This window comes from Orcinus orca, chromosome 6, assembly GCF_937001465.1.
Source record: "Orcinus orca chromosome 6, mOrcOrc1.1, whole genome shotgun sequence".
In the NCBI taxonomy this organism is placed as follows: Eukaryota; Metazoa; Chordata; class Mammalia; order Artiodactyla; family Delphinidae; genus Orcinus; species Orcinus orca.
This window is the reverse complement of record NC_064564.1, coordinates 32,538,706-32,566,263: the sequence shown is the minus strand read 5'-3', so window position 1 is coordinate 32,566,263 and position 27,558 is coordinate 32,538,706. Positions and strand designations below refer to the sequence as shown.

General features: G+C 39.0%; 1 long non-coding RNA gene across 2 annotated transcripts; it reads right to left on the bottom strand.

Annotated features, from left to right (window-relative positions):
- LOC125964860 (uncharacterized) lies at positions 1 to 27,543 on the bottom strand. Of its 2 annotated transcripts, none has more exons than XR_007478142.1 (2): positions 27,008 to 27,543; positions 1 to 2,135 (listed from the first exon to the last, which is right to left on the bottom strand). It is a non-coding gene; the product is annotated as an uncharacterized LOC125964860 (long non-coding RNA). The 2 variants fall into 2 exon arrangements; XR_007478143.1 differs by lacking the exon at positions 1 to 2,135 and adding an exon at positions 15,937 to 19,279.
- Positions 27,544 to 27,558: the final 15 nt, after the last annotated feature.

Here is a 27,558-nt window from a genome sequence, read left to right as displayed (position 1 = left end):
AATTATTCTTCAATAAAACTATTTTTAAAAAACTGGAACAGAGCTCAGAAGTATGTGAGACAATATCAAACAGTCTAACTTATGTGTTATTGGAGTATAAGAAGGAATAATGAGATGATATATTTGAAGATACGATGGCCATGATTTATCAAAATTAGTGAAATATATCTACCCACAATTCCAAGATGCTCTGTGTACCCCAAGCAGGATAAATTCAAAGAAATCCACATATAGTCATATTCTGGTCAAAATTCTGAAAACCAAGATAATAACAAAATCCTGAAAGCAGAACAAAAGACAATCCATGTAGGAAACAGTGAAAAGAAAAATGGCTGACATGTAATCAGAAGAAATGACATCCACAAGACAATGGAACTACATCTGTAAAGTGATGAAAGACAAAAATTAATAGGTTACAATTCTGTATCTAGGGAAAATAGTCTTCAAAAATGAAGGCAAGGGCTTCCCTGGTGGCGCAGTGGTTGAGAGTCCACCTGCCAACACAGGGGAGACGGGTTCGTGCCCCGGTCCGGGAAGATCCCACATGCCGCGGAGCGGCTGGGCCCGTGAGCCATGGCCACTGAGCCTGCGCGTCCGGAGCCTGTGCTCCGCAACGGGAGAGGCCACAACAGTGAGAGGCCCGTGTACCTCAAAAAACAAAACAAAACAAGAAACTATTTTTCAAAACAACAGAAATGGGGAAAAGAGTGGCATTGTTTTACATTTTTTGCAAATCTCTTTAATGTCTGACTTATTAGAAGACAAGTAGATTCTCCTATGTGCATCCTCATTCAGTCCGTGGTGATGCACTTTTTTGGTTGAGGTGTATGAAGAAAATCCAGCCTCATGTCAACACATCATTGGAATAGGGGTGCTGCGTTTTAATAGTTCTTTTAGATAATTATGGATATGCTGCTTTGATACTGCACCAAAATTCAACAACTGGTCTTCTTAAAGGTTAGTTGCAGTGTGGAATCTAAATACCTATCAATAAATTCTCATACCATTACATTAAAATCCCTTAGCCTGTTTTCTGCATAATGAATAAATCTTTTACTCATAGATTATGCATGTTACATTATGCATTGGTCACTTGGAAAATACTGGTTCACTGAGATATGCAGGTCTTTCAAATGTTAATATATTCTATTACATAATATCAAAAATATTATTAACATCACCAATGATCTCATCAGAAACATTTTTAAATATTGAGAAGCTGACAAACTCTCACTGGCATTTACAATTATAAATTACAAATTCACTTGAAAGCTTAAATTTTATCATTGATAACAAATACTGTCATAAGTGGTTGGCTCATTTTATTTGTTTTTGAGAAAATGTCTATTGATACCCAGGTCTGAATATTTATATTTTATCTGTCAGTAGTTCTTTCAAGGAAAAGTGGTTTCCCATGAAAAAAAACATCAACTTCAGGTCACAAATTCAAACAATTGCTCAAATGCTTTTGTATATTCCTATTTTGTCACACAGAATATTAAATTCATTACTAAAGGGTGAAGATTTCCATAAAATTAAATTTTACTTCAAGAAAGAGAATCTTGTGAAACTGACTTAAAAAAAAAACTTTGAGTGTGTCAGTAAAGAAAAGAATGACTACTAGTACACTGGTACCACTGCCCTGATTCATGCTAAATGGGCCAATAGTTTTACTCATTGCTTTTGCACCATCTTTTGCAAAGATTAACACATTTAAAAAGGCAAATAGCATCTGAAATATTATAAAAATAATTTTGATATTTTGGACCCCTTGAAAGGATCCTAGGGCCCTTCTAGGGCCCCCAAGAAGTTCATGAACCACAGTTTGAGAACTGCTACTTGTCAAGTGATCAGGCAATGAGCCACTTTTTTAGTTGTGGTTCTCCCAAGTGTCAGTATTTGAAGATCTTTTCTCTGAGATAGTTGTTTCTACAATCTTCTGCCTTTAGGGGATAGGAAGGAGATGAAAATTAGCCCAGCAACAGAAGTTCTGTGAAAATGAAGAGGCTAATGGTTTCACATTCAGTATTTAGACTTTACCTAAGTCGACTGTTTTCTTTCCAGCATATCATTCCCAGCTGGTGCCTGTAAGTCACATCCCCTCTTCTTCAACTTCTCCAGAGAATTTCACCTGTCTGCATGGGTGGAATAAAGGAAATCTGGGTTGGGCCATGCTGTGTTCATATTTAAACAATCTGTCCTCATTTCTCCCTCATATTTCATGGTGCCTGGTACTCCAGTTTGTCAACTTTTCTAGCCAAAGAACATTAAACAACTCATATAATGAAATGTCAGGGTACACATGAATTTTCTGGGGTCAAGATCAGAGCTGATACTCTACTCCATTTCTGACACCCTGTTAGCCACCTTTAGAGCCACTGGATGGCCATTATGTATATGTGGCCTGTATCTACACATAATCTTCCTCTGCTTTTCATGACTTCAGGTCTGAGATGGATGCTGTGGCACATCACCTAGATCCCTCTTCAGGAATGAAGAATCATTATCCCAGCTACTGGGAGTGTTGCTGGTAGGGAGCACCCAGCTGTCAGACTCATTTGGGGATTGCCTCAGCTGTAGATAGCCAGTTCACACAAGGTACATTGCTTTCACAGAGTGACTGCAACCAAGCAAATGCTCAATCAAGAAAAAATAATAAAAAAAAACCCACTTTCAAATGGTAGGAAATTTTATGGCCTTTTTACCCACCCTCACTCCACTTTCTCCCAGGTGTGGCATGGTTGAGATGAAGTAACCCAATTCCCAGTTCCCTCCCTCAGGTCAGAAGGACTAGTCTGTGGGATACCCGAGGAACTGATTTCTGTTGCACTTGACTCCAGAGTTCTGACAGGGAACAACAGCATAGCTCAGATCTCAGATTGGCAGAAGTCACTGAAGGAAGTGGAAAGCACAACAGCACATGAAAACTGCAAGGGGATCACTGACCCATGGATGCCTGGGTCATGCAAGGCCCTGAGAAGCAGTCGTAAGATTCTCCGAGAAGATAACACACTTAACAGCAGCCATGTATTCCAGGGAAATTGGAGGGAGGGGAATGCACACATGTGGCGCAAGCAAGATTCATGCCCAGGAAAAAAAACCTGAGAAGATGTTAGCTTCATCCCAAGTGGATCCCAAGGCTGAGGACATACCCTGCCAATTACTGAAGGTATTGCATGGTAATCTGCAAAGACAAGGGGAGGTGGCTGTTTTCTCACATGCCAAATTTTCAACAAAAGATCATAAGGCATACACAGAAACAAGAAAAAGGGCCTACTCAAAGGAACAAAATAAATCTCCAAAAACTATCCTTGAATAAACACAGGCAACAGACTCACTAGACAACATCTTTAAAACAACTTACGTAAACATGCAAAAAAGCTAAAGGAAAACCTGGACAAAGAACTAAAGGAAATCAGGCAAATAATATATGAACAAAATAAGAATATCAACAAAGAGAGATAGTGTTGAAAGGAGCCAAAAAATAATTCTGGAGGTGACAATACAATAACTGAATTGAATAATTCACTGGAGATGGAGGGGTTCAACAGCAAACTCAAATAGACAGAAGGAAGAATCAGTAAACTTGAAGACAGGTCATTTGAAATTGTTGAGTCTGAGGATCAAGAAGAAAAAAAGAATGACAAAAAGTGAATAGAACCTGAGGGATTTACAGGACACCATCAAAAGGACCAATATATACAATTATATGAGTCCCAGAAGATGAGAGAGATTATTTGAAGAAATGATGGCTGAATACTTATGAAATTTGAGGAAAGACAAAGCTCTACAAATTCCAGAAGCTCATCGGTGCTTTGTGACCACCTAGAGGGGTGGGATAGGGAGGGTGGGAGGGAGATGCAAAAGGGAGGGGATATGGGGATATATGTATACATATAGCTGATTCACTTTGTTATACAGCAGAAACTAACACAACATTGTCAAGCAATTATATGCCAATAAAGATGTTAAAAAAATTTAAAGCAAAAAACACAAACAACAAAAACAAAATTCCAGAAGCAGCAAATTCCACGTAGGATAAATCTAAAAAGACCCATGCCAAGACATATAATGAAAAAACCAAACATAAAAAGAGAATCTTGAAAGCAGCAAGAGAAAAGCTACTCATCATGTGTAAGGGATCCCAGGAGGCAATGGAATGATACATTTAAAGTGCTGAAGAAAAGAAACTTGTCAACTTAGAACTTTATATCTGGCAAAACTGTCCTTCAAAAATAAGGGAGAAATTAAGGAATTCCCAGACAAAAAGCTGAGGGAGTTCATTACCACTAGATCTGCCCTGCAAGTATTGTTCAAATAAGTCCTTCAAGTTGAAATGGAAGCACAGTAGACTTGAAACTGTAAAATTCCTAGAATTAAACACAGAGGAAAAGATCTTTGACATCGATCTTGGCCATTTTTTTCTTTTTTCTTTGGATATGACACCAAACTCACAAGCAGCTAAAGCAAAAATCAGTAAGTGGGACTACACACATCAAACTTAAAAGCTTCTGCAAAAGAAACAGTCAACAAAATGAAAAGGCAAGCTACAGGATGGGAGAAAATGTCTGCAAACCATCTATCTCATAAGGGATTAATATCATAAGGGGTACATACATACAGAACTCAATAGCAGAAAGCAAATAATTTGATTAAAAAATGGACAGAGGACTTCAATAAACTTTCTTCCAAAGAAGACATACAAATGGCCAACAAGTACACAAAAAGGTGCTCAACATCACTAATCATCAGGAAAAGGCAAATTAAAACCACAATGAGATACCACCTCACATCTGTTAGAATGGCTATCAAAAAAAGAGAGAGATAACAAATGCTGATGAGAATGTGGAGAAAAGGGAACCCTTGTGCACTGCTGGTGGAAATGTAAATTGGTGCAGCCACTGTGGAAACAGTATAAATATTCCTCAAAATTTTTTAAAAAAGAACTACCATGTAATTCAAAACTCTCATTTCTGGGTATATATCCAAAAGAGATGAAATCAGTATCTCAAAGAGATATCTGCACTCATGTTCATTGCAGCATTATTCACAATAGCCAAGACATGGAAAAAATCTAAGTGTCTATCGACAGATGAACAAATAAAGAAAATAAAGAGACACACACAGAGGAATATTATTCAGTCATTGAAAAGAAGGAAACCCTGCCATTTGCCACAACATGGATGGACCTTGAGGGCATTATGCTGAGTGAGATAAGCCAAAGGCACATACTGTATGACCTCACTTATATGTAGAATCTAAACACCTGAACTCACAGAAGCAGAATGGTAGTTACCAGGGGTTGCAGGGGTGAGAGAAATGAGGACATGTCAGTCAAAGGTGCAAATTTTCAGTGATAAGAGGCATAAGTTCTGGGTATCTAATGTACAGCATGGTGACTATAGTTAGTAATACTGTATTGTATGCTTTAAAGTTGCATAGATTTTAAATATTCTCACAATAACAACAACAAAATGGTAATTATGTGAGGTGAAGGATGTGTTAACTAACTTTACCGTGGTAAACATTTTTAAATATACACATGTATCAAATGGTACACTTTAAACATAAACAATGTTGCATGTCAATTATATCTCAATAAAGTTGGGGATGGGGGAACTACAATGAGATATCACCTCACTCCTATTAGGATACTGATTATCAAAAAGCCAAGAGACAACAAGTGTTTGAGAGAATGTGGAGAAAAGGAAACCCTTGTATACTCTTGGTGGGAATGTAAATTGGTGTAGCCACTATGGAAAACAGTATGGACATTCCTCAAAAAATTAAAAATAAAATTATGATGTGATACAGCAATCCCACTTCTAAGTATATACCCAAAGGAAATGAAACCAGGACTTGAAGAGATACCTGCACTCTCATTTTCACTGTAGCCTTATTCACAATATCCAAGATACAGAAATAATCTATGTCCATTGACAGAAAGGTGGATTAAAAAGAATGTGATACATACGTGCAATGAACTATTATTCAGCTGTGAGAGAAAGAAAACACTGCCATTTGCAATAACATGGATGAATTTGGAGGACATTAAGTGAAATAAGCTAGATACAGGAAGACAAGCTGGAAAAATAAAGGAATAGAAAGAAGTAAAGCCTCATATGTATGATGAATTGATTTTCAATTAATGTGCCAGGCCAATTCAACTGGAAAAGGATAGCCTTTTCAACAAAGGGTGCTGAAACAATTGGATAACCAAAAAGATAAATTTACACTTTTACCTCATACCATTCACAAAATTAAACTTAAAATGGATCACAAACATGAATGTTACAGTGACAATAAAACTTCTAGAAGAAAGCTCAGGAGAAAATCTTCATGACCTTGGGTTAAGGCAAAGACATGATCCATCAAAAAAAAAAAAAAGGATTAATGAGACGATCAAAATTTAAAACTTTTGCACTTCAAAAGACACCATTAGGGGACTTCCCTGGTGGCCTAGCGGTAAAGACTCCACACTTAATAAAAAGGAATAAACTATTCATATATGTTACACGATGAATGAACTTTAAAAATATGCTAAGTGAAAATAAAACCTTAAATTCCACTCCTACTCCATGCTCTCCCGCTTCCGTAAATAAACAGTAGGCCTTATGTAATACATTGTTCTCTGTTGCCCTTATTTTATATTCACTTTCTTTTTCTTACGGCATTGAGAAGTCTTTAATTCTTTATGATCTCTCACAACAGATTCAAATTTCTCCTCTTAAATTTGGAGATCAGGTTTTACAACCTTTAATATGTGTTAGGTTGAAAATTTAGCTACTACTTATTGTGTTTTGTGTACCCATGATATTTTAGAAAGTATGCTCTGTAATTATTTTGTTCATTTATCAAATGATCTCTATGAGGTAGATATTATGATTCCTCTTTATCAAAGAAACAGGATAGAGAGATTACATGGCATGCCAAGGATTGGCTTCAGTGACTAAGCTTTTGAAGCCAGAATTTTTTATGGAAGATCATGTTGACTCTACTTGATGTGCCCTAAAGGTATATATGCATTTAATTTAGGTGTGAGTTTGTGTCCTTTTATTGGAGCTATGGACAACTTATTCAGGATAGCTTGGGATGTTATATATATATATAATTCTGGTTTGTTGAGTCCATCATATACAATAGATGAAATTTAATAGCACTCCTTCATCCTACCTTGGGAGACTAAAAACATCAAGGGGTTTATCCAGGAATTTTTAAGATCATAGCTTTGAAATGATAACTATGGTAAAGGCTATATTCTAGATGCATGCCTATATTTTAGTTCTTAGGTCTTTATTCATTGTCTTTTGGATTCTTATTGAATTATGTTTAATTCAAGTAAATTCATGTTTTATAGCAACTTTGGTTGTCTGGTAACAAAGCTCTGTACATACTGAAGGCCAAAAACTTGCACGGAGGCCCAAGTTGGGAGTTTGCTAGAAAACGGAACATCTCTGTAGGAAGCAGAAGGACAGTAAAAGAAATGTTATTTGGGAATAGAGTGAGGAGGCTGAAAACCTGAGACAGACACACATTTGTACACAATACAAAAATAGTTGTGTAGGATCCTGATCCTGAATTTTCAAGAAAAGGTTTAATTATGGTTATTGCTCTCCATTTTAAAAAAATAAAGAAAATTTAAAATCTGTAAAAAAAATATGCTAAGTGAAAGAAACCATATTCAAAGGACTACATATTGCATGATTCTCTTGGGGACTAGGTCACCATCCTCTCAATCACAACTATATATAAATCAGATACTATTTTTTAATGGAGTTCTCCAGTAACTGGAATATATTTTCTCACTATTCAGACATCCTCTGCTTTGCCATTCACCATACCCTGTTTCCCTAGTCTCTATATTGGGGTATCCAAGATATTAAAATAACCATTATAAGATTACTTAGGGAGCCTTATTTACAACCTTAAAAGTTATTAGACCAATATATTTGAACCTCCTTGTACATCTCTTCAGATTTTCTCAGCCACCTCCTTTCTCATTTTGGCCAGTGCCCCACTTCTGCTGGGTCACTTCTCCATTTTCAGACTTGGTTGAAACATCACACCTCAGGATTTAGTGTTTAGCTTCCTAACCAGCTGCCAATGGGCTGGATGATGCAACCTGGAAGTTTAGAGGAGTTAGCTTTTATGAGAATCTATGACTAATTGGTCCTAGACTAATGGGATGGGAAGCATGACATGGAAGGGAGCTGGGCATATTTTAAGAAGAAAAGGGTACAAATATATTCAGGCAGTTCTCACTTTGCACGGTACCATGTTAATGCAAACGTGTTCATACTGGAGCCTTGTTCATTCTCACTTTTTGTGGTTCTCTATCAAGCAAAGCAAAAGAAGAACACAATTCTTATGTGCATGAATTTCTGTTAACAAGGTACCATGCAAAGCAAGGACCACACACACACACACACACACACACACATACACACACACACACATACTGCATTTACTGAGAACCTGTCATATGAAACATGCTCATATTAAGTACTCTGGCTAATATACCTAGGAATATAAAATGAGATACTAGAAACTTAGTCTACATTACCTGTGAGAAATAGATAAGCTATATAGTTCGCTTTTTTTAACTTTTTTAAAATAAATTTATTTTTTTAATTTATTTTTGGCTGCATTGGTTCTTCATTGCTGCGTGCGGGCTTTCTCTAGTTGCGACAAGCAGGGGCTACTCTTCATTGTGGTGCGCTTGCTTCTCACTGCGGTGGTTTCTCTTGTTGCAGAGCACAGGCTCTAGGCACGCGGGCTTCAGTAGTTGTGGCTTGCAGGCTCTAGAGCGCAGGCTCAGTAGTTGTGGCACACGGATTTAGTTGCTCCGCGGCATGTGCGATTCTACTGGACCAGGGATAGAACCCGTGTCCCCTGCATCAGGAGGCGGATTCACAACCACTGTGCCACTGGGGAAGTCCCTGTATAGTTTGCTTTTTAAATGTTTCTACATCACTATTTCATTGTAAGTCCTCAAAGAAGCTCTCTACTTACAAACAGTGGGTTCTGCATTAGTATAACTGTAGAGGTTCAAAATTTGCAGTTACCATTCAAGAGCATAAAAATGTAACTTAAATTTTTTTATTTTTTTATTTTTTTAAAATGTTGAGCCTTCTTTTAATTTATTTATTTTTATTTTTGGCTGTGTTGGGTCTTTGTGCAAGGGCTTTCTCTAGTTGTGGCAAGCGGGGGCCACTCTTCATCGCAGTGCGCAGGCCTCTCACTGTCGTGGCCTCTCTTGTTGCGGAGCACAGGCTCCAGATGCGCAGGCTCAGTAGTTGTGGCACACAGGCTTAGTTGCTCCGTGGCATCTGGGATCTTCCCAGACCAGGGCTCGAACCCATGTCCCCTGCATTAGCAGGCAGATTCTCAACCACTGCGCCACCAGGGAAGCCCTATTTTTAAATTTTTAATAATAGTTTGCATCTGCTAATCCCAAACTCCCAATCCTTCCCTCCCCTTCCTCTTCTCCCCCTTGGCAACTACAAGTCTGTTCTCTATATTTGTGAGTCTGTTTTTGTTTCATAGATATGTTCATTGGTGTCACATTTTAGATTCCACATATAAGCGATATCATATGATATTTGTCTTTCTCTTTCTGACTTACTTCACTTAGTATGATAATATCTAGGTCCATCCACACTGCTGTAAATGGCATTATTTCATTCTTTTTAATGGCTGAGCAACATTCCATTATATATATATATATATACACACACACACACACACACACACCACACCTTTATCCATTCATCTGTCAATGGACATTTCGGTTGTTTCCATGTCTTGGCTATTGTAAATAGTGTTGCCATGAACATAGGGGTGTATGTACCTTTTCAAATTGTAGTTTTGTCTGGGTATATGCCCAATGTGTCCCCTGCATTGGCAGGCAAATTCTTTACCACTGAGCCACCAGGGAAGACCCTGGAAACTTTTTAATGATGGCCATTCTAACCAGTGTGAGGTGGTACCTCATTGTAGTTTTGATTTCCATTTCTCTAATAATTAGCGATGGTGAGCATATTTTCATGTTTATTAGCCATCTGTATGTCTTCTTTGGTGAAATGTCTATTTAGGTCTTCTGCCCATTTTTTGATTGGGTTGTCTGATTTTTTGTTATTGAATTGTAGGAGCTATTTGTATATTTTGGAAATTAAGCCCTTGTCTGCTGCAGCATTTGCAAATATTTTCTCCCAGTCTATAGGCTGTCTATTCTTTCTGTTTGCTTGCTGTGCAAAAGGTTTTAAGTTCAATTAGGTCCCATTTGTTTATTTTTGCTTTTATTTCTATTGCCTTGGAAGACTGACCTAAGAAAACATTGTTATGACTTATGTCAGAGAATGTTTTGCCTATGTTCTCTTCTAGGAGTTTCATGCTGTCTTGTTTTGTATTTAAGGCTTTAAGCCATTCTGAGTTTCTGGTGTGTGTGTATGGTGCGAGGGTGTGTTCTAGCTTCATTGATTTACATGTGGCTGTCCAACTTTCCTAACACCACTTGCTGAAGAGACTGTTTTTCTCCATTGTATATCCTTGCCTTTCTCGAAAATTAATTGTCCATGGGTGTGTGGGTTTATTTCTGGGCTCTCTATTCTGTTCCATTGATCCATATGTCTGTTTTTGTGCCAATACCACACTGTTTTGATTACTGTAGCTTTGTAGTATTGTCTGAAGTCTGGAAAGGTTATGCCTCCTGCTTTGTTCTTTTTCCTCAGGATTGCTTTGGCAGTTCTCGGTTTTTTATGGTTCCATATAAATTTTAGTATTTTTGTCCTGGCTCTGTGAAAAATGTCATGGGTATTTTGATAGGTATTGCATTAAATCTGTAGATTGCTTTGGGTAGTATGGCCATTTTAACAATATTAATTTTTTCAATCCAAGAGCATGGGATCTCTCTCCATTTCTTTGAATCATCTTCAGTTTCCTTCATTAATGCCTTGTAGTTCTCAGCATATACGTCTTTCATCTCCTTGGTGAGACTTATTCCTAAGTATTTTTTTTTGATGCGATTTTAAAAGGAATTATTTGTTTACATTTCTTTTCATATTTCATTGTTACTGTAAAGAAATGCAACCAATTTCTGTACGTCAATCTTGTATCCTGCTACCTTGCTGAATTCGTTTATCAGTTCTAGTAGTTTTTGTGTGGAGACTTCAGTGTTTTCTAGATATAATATCATGTCATCTGCGTATAACGACAATTTTACCTCTTCCCTACTAATTTGAATACATTTTCTTTCTTTTTCTTGTCTGACTGCTGTGGCTAAGACTTCCAATATATGTTGAAGAGAAGTAGTGTTACCATTCAATAGCACAAAATGTAAGTTAAAATTTTTTTATTTTTGAATGTCTTAAAATGCTCCCATTTCTGCTAATGACAGAAAACTGAAATTATTTTGATTTAAAGCAGTTTTAATAGTCTATCAAACTCAGGGTTCTTCCCTGACCCATTTTCCTCCTTGAGGGTGATCTGTTTCTCAGGGGCTGACATCTCAGCACCAGGAAGGAGTGTCTGGTCCACATGTTGTCTGAACTTGGTCCTTGCTGGCCGCCACTTCTAAGACCTAGGTTTCTGAAACATGGTCTTTGGCATTAGCCTCTCCTCATAGCATGTTCAGGACCCTGCTCCTGTTCAGGGTCCTACCATGGCCTCCAGATACCAGAGATCCAGTCTCTATAATCCTTATCCCACAAGCCTCCTTCCTAGTTGATGGTCTTCACACCTTCACTCCTCTCTCATACTTAAACACACTTCGGGGCTTTCCTTAGACTGCCCTGAGATATCTGGGATCCTGTGAAGGGAGCTTTCTCCTGTAAGTAATAGCATACCCACTCACTGTAGGGTAGTTCAATTTTCTCACATAACTAGAAGTATGGAGGTGGGCAAATGCTGACATTGGCTCAACAGCTCAATGATGTCAGAATTCCAGGTTGGCATTGACCTCCCTCCCTCTCTGTGGTCTCAAGGTGTCTGCAGTAACTCTGGTCATCACACAACCACATTCAAAGGTAAGGATGCAGCACAAGGCAGTTTCTCCTCCAGAAAATTCCTTATGAAACCCTCTCCCCTTCCACCACCTCTCCTTACACCTCATTGGTCGGATCTGGTCAGTCTACCCCTAGACCAAGAGCTAGGGCACCTTTCCTGAGACAAGGATCCATACTTCAATAAAATTTGAGGTTCTCCTGGAAGGAAGTCATTTGGATAGGTCTTCCACAGCACTCTTCCAACCTTACTGCTGAGGTGCCATGCTGTAGTCTTCCCTACAGGTCTCCCAGGTTATGGTGTAGGAAAAGGCGGCAAGTTTGCCACCCCCTGCTCTTGGATTCCCCCCAATCCATTGATGGAATTCCACCATATCCATCCCAGAGCGCTAAGCTCAGGGACCTCTCCTCCAGCACTCATTAAAGTCTAACTGCAGTCCCATTCTCTCCTTACTTGCTGGTAACTCTTCTGGGGTGGAAAGTTCATTACACATTTTCTTGTATTCTGTTGCCATAATGCAACTCATTGTCCTTGTCCTCTTAACAAGTTTATGAAAAATTTCAAAGTCATTTTAAGTACCTGCTTCTGCCATTAATTTTCCAGAGCCAATTTTGTCACTCAAAGCCAATAATTTGCCCCTTGGTCACTGCTGAGTTATATACTCTTACTTCCATGGGGCAATAAGCTAAGCCTTTTTTGGCCTAATTCTAATGGCAGATGAACTTCAAAAGAAAGGGAAAGACAAAAAATGCTTTATTAAAATAAAATGTACCACTGGGACTTCCCTGGTGGCGCAGTGGTTAAGAATCCGCCTGCCAATGGAGCAGACACGGGTTCGAGCCCTGTTCCAGATAGATCCCACAAGCCACGGAGCAACTAATCCTGTGTGCCACAACTACTGAGCCTGCACTCTAGAGACCGCAAGCCACAACTACTGAAGCCCATGCGCCTAGAGCCCGTGCTCCACAACAAGGGAAGCCACCGCAATGAGAAGCCTGTGCACCGTAACAGAGTAGCCCTCTCTTGCCACAACTAGAGAAAGCCCACGCGCAGCAGTGAAGATCCAACGCAGCCAAAAATAAAAATTTTTTAAAACTACATTTAAAAATAAAAATTTAAAAAAAGGTAGCACTGTGGTCAGGATGTCAATAGCGGGGAAGTTTTGGGCAAGGGCAGGGATGTAGGGCATATGTGAACTCTATTTCCTGCTCAATTTTGCTGTGAACCTAAAACTGCTCTAAATAACAGTTTATTAATTTAAGTAAAACAACAACAAAAAACTTATTAGTTCCAGTTTCATACCTGACTCTGTGCTAGGGGTGATCTGTTAGGATCCTTGCAGGTCCCTCCCTAACCAGCTCTCTCAGCTGAGATGGAAAGTCCCACAGAGCCCTTCTGACTGAACCTTTCCATCTCAACTGAAACTTCTCATCAAGCCCACAAGGGTTGAAGGGGCCCTGACCAAGGCCACTCAAGTATGGCAGGGGGGGAACAGACGCCATTTGTCTTTATGCCGATTTTTTTCCTAATGCCCTCTGCTGTGTAGTTACCTGTGCAGCTCCTTCTCTCTCGTCTCCTTACTAGTGGAACCAATTCTGCTCAGCCTGGAAACTGCCCTGCTAAGCATCTTCCCAGCCTTCCCCATTTCTCAGCCTTCCTTACAGCTACTGTAGTGTGCCATAGCACCAACCGATGACTCACAAGTGAATCACTACGTGATGTTGCTGGGAAAACTCTTCAAACAGGTTTGGCAGCTGAAATGTTCCTGCCTTTCCCCTTACATCTTCCTGCCTGGAAAAGGGGTGATGGCCAGTTAATAGCAGTCATAGTGTGACAAAGAGGTGACCTTAAGAATGCAAACCATGCTAGAGTCCGCAGAAAAGCTAGAATCTAGACAGCAATCATGAAGCTTCCATACTAGCACTAGGCAACATTCATACTTCTTTGAAATGTAAATTTATTTAACCCATTAATGTTAACAGCAGTTCAATGCAATTACTCCACAGGTAGGCTCTCTTATTTAAGATAAAAATAGCCTAAGTCAATCTAAAATTTTAAGTTACAGCTTTTAAGCAAATAGGATTTCAGAATCCCAAGGAGTTAATACAGCAGATGCTTTCTTCAGGTGGGCCAACAGCCAAACTCTTTTTCTTTGAAATACAGTTGATTTACGATATTGTCAGTTTCAGGTGTATAGGAAAGTGATTCAGTTAAATATTTTTTCAGTTACTTTCCATTATAGATTATAAGACATTGACTATAGTTCCCTGTATGATACAGTAAATCCTTATTGCTTACCTATTTTACGTAGTTTGTTAATACCATACGCCTAATTTATCCCTCCCCTCCACCCCCACTTCCCCTCTGATAACCACGTTTTGAGTCTGCTTCTGTGTTGCATGTAGACAGACTCCTTTGTATTATCATTCAGATTCCACATATAAGTGATATGTCTTTCTCTGATTTCACTTAGCTCTCCAGGTCCACCCATGTTGCTACAAATGGCAATACCTCATTCCTTTCATGGCTGAATATTCCACTGTTGTATGTACACACACACCTTAAATCAATTGTCTGTTGATGGTCACATGGCTTGTTACCATGTCTTGGCTATTGTAAACAGTGCTATGAACATTAGGGTACTTGCATTTTTTTTTCCCCCACCAGATGTATGCCCTGGAGTGGGATTGCCGGATCATATGGTAGCTGTTTTTAGTTTTTAAGGAACCCCCATACTGTTCTCCACAGTGGATGCACCAATTAACATTCCCACCAACAGTGTAGGAGGGTCCACTTTTCTCCACACCTCCTCCTGCATCTATTATTTGTAGACTTTTTGCAGTCGTTTTGACTGATTTGACACCCGTGGTTTTGAGTTGCATTTCTCTAATGATGTTGAACATCTTTTCACATGCTTGTTCAAGCATCAAATATTTCTGAAGGCACTGATGTCCAATCCCCAAGGAGCCCCTCAGCTCCCCTCCCACCAAGATCCCAACCATGGGAGGCCAAATAGAAAACACAAAATAGAACAATCTGGAAAATTAGTTCAATGGAATGGGGGAAAAATGAGGGCTGGCTGGGGTGTACCAAATATTTTAACAAGGAAGATGGTTAAAGATCATTTAGAATACCTTTATAAGCAAAACTAGAGAAATTTTGAATTACTGATTAAAAAATCATCCCTAACCCTGGTATAGCCAGTATCATTTTCACTTCTTTTCCTATACATTTTCACTCACACAGGTATACATGAAATTGATGCAGTTTTGCCACTCATCAACTGAAATCTTAAACACCTTTGATTTTAAAGGACTGAACATAAAAAATGCCACAACCAACGATCTCAATTTATAGAGGAAATTTAAAGCCCCAATCAGTCAGAGGCGTGGAACATGCTGAGAACCCACCTCATGACCTTCATTCCACTGTAACGGGTCTCTAAGGAGTGGGAAACAGGATGGGAAACTTCACTGACCCTGTAGTATTTTAAATATATTACTGTTCAAATTATTTGAAAAAATTTTAAGCTACTTCTTAGCTATGCTAACTGTACACAAATCCTAGACTCAGCACCATTCCTAGTATATGGTAAATGTTTGAACTAGGCTGGGAATTGAAGAGGGATAATGAGCCAAGTAGTGTCTGCTTTAGTAAACTCAAAAGAATGAGAATTATTTCAAGAAAGTAGGATGTCCTAAGCCAGTGTAACTGTGTATACAAAGACACATAAGCATTTACAAAATTGGAAGTGTAGGATATGGCTCGAGTTAGCTTCATTAACATACATCTGTGAATAATAGTAGAATCAGCAAATTACTGCAAATAAAAAGTGAAGTTAAGTACTTCAACAGACCTTAAAACAAATCTAATTAAAAAATGCATCTAATTTGGCAAGGATGATGATGAAGGTTAAGAATGATTTAAAAGCACAAGTTTTAAGGTAAAAGTAATATTTTTATTAGAAAGATGTTTAACAAAATATAATGACTCTATCTTATAACCCTTCATTTTTGTTGACCTTCCAGTCCTTGTACACATTAAAGATTCAATCACAGGATTACATACCATAATGAGTGCTCAATACAATGATGGATTCCCACAATATAATACCACCCCTAAGAAGTGCTCCAAATTTTAAGCCCCAAAGACAAAGAAACATAGAAACTTAGCAAGATAAATATTTATAAATACAGTGGAGGAAAAAGCAAAATATTTCAGTAGTTTCATTAAATGCCTTCTTTCACGTGTAACAAAGGCTACAGAGGGGGATAGAGCTGGCAGTCTCTTGATCAGAAAAGGGATCTTAACCAAAAACAAAAACAAACTGTGCTTTCCCAAACTTTCCAGCAACCCCAAAGTGAGATTACATGAGCAACTCTATACTTCAGAAGTCTTAAATCCTCAGTAGTTGATTGATGTTGGTACCATGCTGCTGTTTATAAATCACTAATGCAAGCATGGCTCCCCTTGGTAGTCCTGCAATGTTTTCATTTGTGAGAAAACCTCCAGAAAGAACTCTGTTTACACCAAAGCAAGGTAGCAAAGAAACCGGTTACCGTGGAATAATAAGGCCCTAAGAAAGGCAGCAGGTCGTATAGTTACCTCCTTGTGGGCAAAATCCCTGCCCTAAAACTATGCAACCTACTACCTCTTCCTAGGAACCCATTTTTTTCTTGCCAGTCTTCTACTTAGCAGATGGACTTCAAATTAACCTGTTAAATTAGGCCATATTTTTTTGGTTTTATTTCAAATTCAAACCAATTAGAATTCGGTCACTGATGCTTTTAAAGTTACTGGCCGGAATCCCATGGCGGTCCACTGGTTAGGACTCTGTGGTTTCACTGCTGGGGGCCTGGGTTCAATACCTGGTCAGGGAACTAAGATCCCACAAGCCACAAGCCACAAAGCCAAAAAAAAAAAAAAAAGTTACTGGCCATACGCCTTTGGTAAAAACCACAAATGTGTTTGCTTAAAATCAAACCTCTTGTTATGAAGGGATAAAAAGTAATTCAATTACACCAAGAGGATGCAAACCAGAAGCCTAATACCCAGCCTATCATGTACCATTGGAGCCACAGACTTTTTGAAACATTTAATATAGTACTAAAATTTAAACATATTTCATAAACTCTCCACCTCTCTTGATAAACTAGAGAATTAGGTGACAGTATGTATAAATCCTTCTTACCACCGTCAACTGAAGCAAATTAACTTATGGCCTGTCCCCTTTAGATGCTGTTTCCTAGTTATAAACCAGCCACTTCTAGGCCCAGGTTATTTGGATTTTTGACCCTTGACTTCGAGTAAACAGAAGCAAATTCTGATTGTGGTTTTTGTTACCATCAAAAACAAGCTTTTAGAGACTCTCTCACTATACCATAAGGTACTTTTAAAGGTTTTCACAAAACGTAGTTCTCCACAACTTGAATCAATTACTGGGCTTGGCCAATAAGGTTATGAAATGTGTCCTTGTACAATCAATAAATGATACAAATTCATTTTTCACTAGACCTAAGGTATTAGTTCAGTTTCCAAATGCAGAATGGTGAAGATATCCACACTGGAGGCACATGTATTGGAAACCCACAAAACTGCACTTGCCAAACAATTTCTCAACTATTCCCACTTTTCTTTGGCACACCAAAACGCAATGACTACAAAAGGCCCCTGCCCAGCATGTGTATATGTCTAGTCTATAACAAAGACCAATTCTGGACCATGCAGGTTTCCATCTATATGCCAGGGATGAAATAAAACACACAAATCTGACCCAGGATAAATTACCTGGTTTGGACCATCCAAGAGAGAATTTGATGTTTTCTCTCATGCAAAGTTCCTGCTGCCAATGGCACTGCACAGGGATTATCTTAGATATTAAGACTCAGGACAGATGGAAATATTTGGGAAGAGGTGACCTCTCCCTCACCTCTACTTTGCCTCTTTTTCTTCTCCCAAAATAAAAATGGCAAGTACTTAAAACAGGGAGCTTTAGCCTTGCTTGATGGTTTGGCCATTGGAAGAAAACTGAAACATGAACCTCCATGAGTGTTAAAAACTCAAGTAGCCCTTTCTAGCATTATCCTCACATTTTCTTAAAAACAACAAACCATGGATTTCCTTATCTGACAACTTCAGGAGACCTCCCTTTGTGAATGAAGGCCCACGTCAGGTTTTGGGGGGTAGGGCAAAGCTAAGATCCTAAGGACTTAACCAGGGAACAAGGGCTGAATGCAAGAGCCCATTTCTCCTTTTCCAGGCTGGAGAGCGAAGTTGTCCAAATGAACAAGCCAGTGAAACAGAGATTACAACGATGCCCAAGGCACCCAAAAATCCAAACCAGGGAATGAGTCATAATCAACCTGACTCCATTTTAGCTCAGACAGTGCTTTTCCAGTTTGTATTTACCTTTACCACCTAGGATCTCACCCTGGACATCTGTACCAAGAGCAGTTAATCTATTCACAATTCCAAAGAGTCCCCTATTAAGATTTCCTGAAGGTTATTTACTTTCTCCACTCTGAGATTTTTGCTTAATTTCAAATTTCTGAAATATACCACATGTGAAAAATTTAAATGTTAGATTACTGTGTCTATTGTAGGTACACCATATTTGACAGAATGTTATTAACAAAGGACATAAGCAAACTGTAAGTTCAAAGCAATGTCAAAATTCATTCTTCTGAGTTTTTATATGATCTAGATAGAAACAAAATGCAGCAAGTCTACTCCTCAGGGAAGGCAATAGATTGTATAGTTATCTCCTGAACAGGGTAAAATCACTACCCCACAACTATACAATCTACTACCTCACTCTGACAGAGCAATATTTTCTTCTGGAATGAAGAGTACAATCTCTTTATGTTGCATTATCAGCATCAATCAAAATAAAACACACACTTATTCTGACACACAGAAATGAGAGGCAAAAAGTATCCCCACCCCCGATCAGTCTACTTGGTAACATTTTTAGTCTCTAAAATAAGCAGCAACTTGTACACTATAAAGAAATGCTGCGCTACAGCATTTTTACACAAGTTAATCTCAAATGTTGTACAATTAGTTATTGATTTTATATGAGGCTGCCTGGATGCAGACTTTTCTATCACGTTAGGAAAGACAGTAGATTGTATAGTTATCTCCCAGTGGTGGGTGTGACCCTAAAACTATACAACCTACTACCTCATCCCACAGTGACGAGAATGCCCAGGGTGAATGCTGAAAAGAGACCACAGCTGAGCACCACAGGAAGGCTTTCTCCTAGGTAATCCTGGTTCTCCTGTGTGATTAAAGGAGAAAAAAAAAGTATTAGACCACTTTCATTCACTTAACTTGAACTAAGTTTAACTGAACAAATGCTCCAAAAATCATCAATTTAAACTGTAGCTATATTCCTGAACTATACAGTGCTTTTATTTCTTATTTTTGATTAGTATTATTCTAAATTCTTGATTATATGAAACCATATGCTTACAAGATTCAGAAATCACGGTTTTATCTCTTACTTGACTTATACACTTTTGATTTTCTTACAGTTTCCTTCCTTGAGAAACCCCCCAAAAAATCCATTACAAAGGAGGAATACAAGACCCTCTAACAAAGTCTCAAAAACTCAAAAGTCCTGTAAAACGCATAACCCATGATTAAACGTAATAATGTACAAAGGAATTATCCAAAAATATACACAAAGAGAACATAATTTTTAAACTAACCTACTCATATATTCCATGTCAGCAAACACTAAGTGATCTTATTAACAGAAAATCAAAGATAATCTACTGGATCTGAGTCAGGATCAGGAGCCTTCCTTTAGCTAGAAAGGTACTGTGAAGATCAAAGTCAGAAACCAAGCTATTTAACACTTTGGTACAATACTCTCTGAACTAAGCAACACGATCAGTTTAGTTTTATAATCAAACCCTTAAGCTAAACCATATTAAATATCAGTCTTCAATTTACAGACTTCATACTTGAGATAGCTACTATAAAGATTTGTTAAGGAATGCCCTAAATTTAACGCCAAAAAAAAATTACTAAGTAGTGATTTAGTAGTAATAAACAAAACCTATAATCAAAACCACTCTTATGACATATAGCTCAACGTATTAGAATTCAAGGTTCAAAAGTAAACTCCATACACGCTGGGTCAACTGATTTTCAACAAGAGTGCCACGACAAGTCAATGGGGAAAGAATAGTTTTTTCAACAAAGAGTGCTGGGACAACTGGATATCTACATGCAAGAACATAAATTGGAGTTCCTACCTCACACCACATATAAAAGTAACTTAAGACAAATAACTTATTTTAAAGAAGGGTAAAGAATACCCATTTCTCCAAAGATATGACCAATAAGCACAAATGGCCAATAAGTCCATAAAAAGACAATCAACATCATTTATTAGTCTTTAGGGAAACCCGAACCAAAATCATAATGGGATAGCACTTTCAGACCCACTAGGATGGCCATAATCAAAAAGAGAGATCAAAAAGAAAGGAAGTGTTGTTGAGGATATAGAGAAATTAGATTACATTCCCACTACTGGTTGGAATGTAAAATGGTCAGGTGCTTTGAAAAAGTTTAGAAGTTTATCAAAGTTAAATAGTTACCAAATGACCCAGCAATTCCATTCACAGGTATATTCCTAAGAAAATTAAACACAAAACTTGTACATCAACGTTCACAGCAACATTACTCATTTGGAGTCAACAAAAACCGAGGTTCGTATCCTGGCCCTACTCACTCACTGCCACTGAACCCTTGTACAAGTAACTTAGCCTTTCTAGAGCCTCTGTAACATCAATTCATTGGACTAAATGATGCGTAATAATAAAGGAAAAGATTTACCACACCCTCAATACACGTAAGGCCCCACATTAAGCCCCATCATCTGTGCCACCTTATTTAATAGTCTCATCATCTCTATTTTACAAAGGCAAAAACTGGTGCCAAGAAGTTTAATAACCTGCTCCAAATTACAAGAGATTAACATTGGATCTCCAAACTTACCATACCTGAACTTATTTCAATTCTAAAAGGCCAGATGATTCAAGGTATGAACGTGCAGGCAACTATCTCTAAAAAGTCAAGCACTTATAAACCAATTATCTTTCTCCAGAACCACCAACAGTCCTTACTTTTAAGATGACAGCCAACAGTAGAACCAGCTGGTACCTCTATCCCAATCCTCAAGTCCAGCTGAACTTTCTCGTTTAAAACATGTTTGAATCCTCATCAAACATAGGAATCTAAAATAAACGTAGAATCTAAAATGTATTCTTTTTTCAATCTTGGCAAGTGTGGCATGCTTACTTCATACTGTTTTTCTTGATCCAGAAATTCTACACTTTCTACCCATATTAGTAGAAAGCGATATGACAACTTATATACCAAGGGCTGTTAAAATGCTCCCCAATTTGGGGGGAAATATATACAAACATAATCCAAAAGTTGAGTGTTTATCGGTGAGGGGCACAGGGAACAAATATCTACTATGTAGCATCACTATTTATTAGTGTGGTGGTTTCCACCTTTCCATGATCCACACAAGAAAAATTTATTTCTAAATAGTACTCATCATATGTCTATACATACACAATACGAAACACAAATACAGTAAGATACTAATATTTAATACTGTTCACAAATCAACACTAACCCCCCTACTGTTTTACTTTATACTTTACTATACATATTATATTGATTTTATGATCCACTGATGGTTTTCAGCCTGCAGTTTTTCAGATAACACTGATTAGAGCAAATTTTGGAAACTAAAATCTTACAGCGAAGAGGAGGTAATGTTTAGTTAAGTAAGCTTTCAGAACACAGAACAGAATCCATATACTAGAATTTATGGATTATAAGGACCCATGGAAATGTTCATTAAGAAATAAGGTTAAGTAAAAATCCTAACATGTACACTGACCACAAGTATACAATGTTTGGCTAGAGAAAGAGAAAGGAGTTGGGTAACTAGCTAGGTGTTATTTTCAGTCCTTGAGATTTTCCCCTTTACCAAGTATACTTCAGAATCAGAGACTGGGTTTGAATCCTGGTACCCCATTTACCATGTCTTTAGACACATCAAGTAATCTCTGGGCCTCTGTTATTTCAACATAAAAATCAGACAAATCTTAACAAACAAATGTTAAGAGGGATTAGAAATAAAATACAAAAAGCACGAAGTACAATGCTAAGTGCACAGTGGATGCCCAATAACTTGTAGCTGAAACCATCAGTATTAGATTTTTCACTAAAACATTCTTAGACAAGAATATTAGCTAAAACTATCTGAATCTGACCTTTCACGTAATTCCTTTTTCTAAAAGGAACATAACTTTACATGCATTTTCTAACCTTATTCACTTACTACCTCAATCTGCAGCTTGAACTCCTCCCCTCCCCATTAAAAATCCTAGTGATTGAAAGTCACAATTGAACTTGGACAAAATGTTTCTGTGTAACATAGCAGTACGGGAAAGAAGTGTAGAGCGACGGCTTTGAGGTCAAGCAGCTACCTAGCTGCTATGTTCTTGGGTAAGTTAAATAACCTCCTTGAGGTTAAGTTCTCCTCTCCAGCTGGGGAACTAACATCCACACCGTATACAGTTGTTCTGAGCTTTAGAACACATGCAAAGCACCTTAATGACCCAGAAGTACTCAACAAATGGTAACCATTTTTCTTAATAAATTAAATCAATCTGAGAAACTAGGAGAGTAATTTTACCTTCCTGGATATACTTGTGACAGTCAAAAATATTGTACTTATCTTCAATTAAAGCATGCTGTGTCAATTTAAAACATGCTGTGAAGAGGCAAATCTACTTCATGATTAGAAATAAGCTTGTTTATCTATTTACATCAAGGTTTCATAACACTCATACTTTAAAATCCACTTACATCTTAGTAAATGACAATGTTATGACATCATATGTTTAACATACTTGTATAGTCAACAACTAAAAGTAAGGGTTCTTAACCTGCATCCATAACCGGCTTCAGTCACCACCAGAAATTGTATGTACCATTTTTCTGCAAGAGTCCATAGCTTTTACCACATTTGCAAAGAAGTCTATAACCAAAAGGTTAGGTGTTATGGTCCTAAAAACATATCTGTATGTACATTCTGAAGGCTATATACTAATTAAAATTATAAATACCACCTTCACATTTGTCAATTTTCCTAAAATAGTATTTTAAACAAATGGCTTTCTAAATTCTTAAAAGTATGCTAAACAAACATAGTCCAAACACAGGCACACTCTACCTTCTGTATACTTAATACCTATTAAGAGTTTGAACTTCTGAGCTAAAATGTTGTTCTTCCAGCAGTCTAATTTCCCATCTTTTATATTAATTTACATATTCCTATAAACAAAGTAGCTCAGAAAGCTTTATTTTTAAAAACCTTTATTCACGTGCCATCTTATGGTTGTATAAACTGAATATTGGCTACTTAATACAGATTTCCTTCAAATATTTGGTTGAATATGAATGAAATTATCTGATGATTCTGGCTGAATATTAAAACATTATGCAAAATATAAAAGCATTTTAAATAAGAATATATGCAAACTCTCCAATAATATTTTGATTCCTTTGACAGAACATATGCATTACTTTTACCCAGGGATCACTCCACCAGTGTTCAGTTGACATGTGAAATTGACAAGATTACATTTTTAGATATAACTAAGTTTTTGCTAATGAAAATCAACCTACTTCTAATCTAAGATCTTACTTTCTTGGGTTTTTCTTTGGGGGGTGGAGGAATTTTTTTTTAAAACAGAGGTATAACTGACATACAGCATTGTATAGTTCCAGGTGTACAACATAATGATTCGCCATTTGTATACACTGTAAAATGATCACCACAATAAGTCTAAATTTGTTATCCTACCATATACTGCACTAAGCCTGAGACTCACATTAAATTTTAAATAGCTAAGTACTAGTTATGTTTTCCAAAAGGACCATTTCCTTTCATTCACTCTTAGACATACAGCAGGTACATAAGATGTTCTGGATTAGATGAAATTATCTAAATTCTGAAACTTTTTAAGAAGTTACCTAATGTCAAGTCAACTCCCAGTATTCCTTTGTAGACTTCCCAATGCAAAATATTAATTTGGGGCCAACTTCCCTACAAGTGCATTCTATCCTACTTCCCTGTATTCGTAAGAATAGTAAATTCTGCTACAAACCCTATAATGCACACAAATACTTACGGTGAGGCAGGGTATTCCACTTGGGTGGCTTGTTCTGCTTAATGGTCCTTGTATAAACACCATTACTTCTCAATCCTCCCATCCCAGTCTGCCTTCTGATCCTTCATTATACTGATACGTTCCCAGGTTGAAAAGCCACTGTATAATCTACACATCCCCCAAAGCCAAGAAAAGGTGGGTTCCTGTCATTAAATCCATATTCCCCAGTTTACAATAATTGACCATATCCTTAGTTTACAATGTACAAGAAAAATGTTCCCTTCTATGCATTAAGCAATCATATAACTGACCAAATAAAAACTGGGGGGAAGGGAAGAAACTACCAAGTGAACAAATAGCATAACTTCATGATAATGAATACTAACACAAAGCAAAAAAGGATGACTACTTAACAGAAAAACTCCTAAATCATATGTATCATTAATACCAGTTATTTTAAAACAGATCATCTCAAATCTCTTAACACATTCCTAGAGAAGCAAAAGTAAAGTGTAGTTGTCAGCTGCCTCAGCATACTTAAGTTTTAGACCTAAAAGGAGCCTAAGAAATCACCTGATGCAATTTCCTCACATTTGAGATGAGGCTATAGAAAAAGGGGAAATTTTTGGCTGATAATCTGAAACAGCAAATACTTAGCTAGACAAAGCTAATTTTTGAAAAGCAGCTAAGCAATCCATAATGACTACTATCCATCTGGTAGTCATTAGCCACATGTCACTACTGAGTACTGGAAATGGGACTAGCCCCAAATGAGATGTGCTGTAACTGTAAAATACACACTAGATTTCAAAGACTTAGCATAAGAAAAAAAGTAGTGGCTCTCATTTTATCTTAAGTGATTGTGCAATGCTTAGAATATCCATACAGTCAAAGAGCATGCAGTGACCAGGCCTCCTTTCCTCCAGTCCTGAGGTCACATGAGGGCAATGCTGACAACTCATTACTGGGGATCCAGATTCTTCTATTCTCATCTAGACATGGAAAAATCATTGGAAGTTAATATTCTGGGATGGAGAAGAGCCTTTACTGTCTAAATAAAAGCTTCTCAGACTATTAAAAATATTAAGTGATTAAACTGCATGGTCACTGATAGCAAATTTACTTCCCCCAACTCCTGAAAACAAAAGTGAGGGAACATGTTCCACCAAATATAAATAAACTGGGCTACTTTTAATACTCCTTGGAGAAAACCAGTGCTATAAATGAGAAAAATATCTATTAAAAGTATTGTTCTTCAAACTTTTTTGACACCCTCAGAAAAGGTATTTTTGAAGGAATAAACATGGATATAGCTGAATCAATAGTCTCATGTAACAAACTAGTATTTTCTATTTTTTAAAAAATTCTGATCACCACCCACTAAAGTGATTTCATGACCCAATAAGCCAGGACCTACAATTTGAAACACTGGTCTAGAACTCTTAATAACGAGCAATTCCCACTATTAACAAAGCTACCATTACATTAGCTATTGAAAGAAAAGGTACACAAATACCTAGTGTGCTGTATTCTAAACCAAGAAATTCTAGTTAATGCTAACTATTCTCAAAAAGTTCACAAGTTTCAAAACAATACTTTAACAGCTGTACATTAAATCAAACACCCCCCAAAAACCCAAAGTAACTTACAAAACTTTACTGCCTTTACTACATATACTCCCTGAATATACTGTAAACGAATCAGACTGCCATACAGCAGAAAAACTTGGATAAAAACAATTATTCTACTTTCTGAATTACGTTTAAATTTAGAATTTAACATTAAATTTTCTTAAACTATTGCATGATTTTCAGGCCAACAGATATAAACGAGGACTGCTAAATGAGGTTTTAACTAGCAACTAAGTGCCAAGAAAGCAATAATTATCAGCAAAGTTAAAAAAAAAAACTCATCCCGTCTTCTGATTTACTTCAAGAATTTAACACTCATTATCTCCAATGCCTTTTTCCCATCTGCCAAGCCTCTCAAATGTGAGAAGTCTATTTTAAAAAGCCGGAGAGTTAAAAACTGTGCAAAACACACACCCTCATCTCTGATACAGAAGGCAGGGGGCCAGGCCCTACTGTAAAAGTTGGAAAGACCGAAGGCTATTGCTAGCCAAGGACATAAAGGTTACGCGTTCCTCACACCGGAGTCCTCCGGGAACGTGTATTAGCCAGCCTGGTTCCAGGGTGGGTAGCCCCGAGTAAGGGCTGGGGCCGCTGGCTGTGGCCCAGGTCGCCATGCACGTGCCCGTCCCCCGGGATACCACTTCCTCCTGTCCGCCCCCTCCCCCGCCAAGGACGGCCGCCGGGGTGGACCCGGCCGCACAACTGCTGCGGGACCCAAGGCTGCGCTCGGCCGGCGGATTAGGGTAAGGGATCCAGCCCAAGGCCTGCCTGCCCGCGAGGCCCGGCCCTCCCCCGCACTTCCTACCTTCCCAGCCCCCAAGGCCAAGGTCTCCCAGGCCCACAAACCTGATAGCGGAAGTGACGTCAGGGGGACCTGGCGGCGTCCACAACCAGTCACGCCACCGCGGGAGGCAACGCCGGCCAATGGGCATAGCGCGAGGGCGGGATTTCCCCCGCCCAAGTTTGATTGAAGTGGGGGGAAGGGCGGGGTGAAGAATGTGAAGAATGACCCCTCCCCCCAGTCCGTGAGGCGCTGGGCGGGAAGCGGAGGGGGTTGGGGCCGGCCGCGCCACGCGGCGCCCATCCCCCGCCCGCGCTGCCGTCTCCCGCGACCTCTGCTCGGAACCCGCCCGCCCGGCTCACTCCGGCCCCCAGGCTTCCACCAACCTGCCGGCAGCGCTCCCCTTCTCCCACCGCCTCAGGGGGTCCGAGAGAAGGAAAATGGCGGCGGGCCCGCGCTCACCGTCCCGCCTCTGTACCCACCTCAGGACCGCGGAGGAGGCCGCCGCCCGCCGCCGCCGCCGCCCTCCGCGGAGATGGCCCGGCCCTCGCACCCACCACCACCCGAAACCCGCACACGAGGACCCGGATGGAGGCGCGGGCTGGCGGGCCGCGGCGGCTTGAGGGAAGGCAGCGCGGGCGTCGGGAGGCGGACGCAGGGGCGGGCTCGAGAGCAGCGCGTGAACTCATTGGCGGGGCCGTTTGACTGACGTTTGCATCTCCCTTTTGCCTCGGCCGAGCAGTGCTGGCCGGGACCCCACTGGAGGGCGGCAGCTGGGCCCGCCCCGCGCTGGGCGGCCTTCGGAGGCGGGGCGGGTGGTGCCCGCCCACCTTGTCTGCTCCCTGTCTCTTATTGGACGACTGGGAGAGTGGCGGTGCGGAGTCCTGCCTTCTGCTTGTGATGGACCGGCGCCGTCACGTGGCCTCCGAAATCGCGC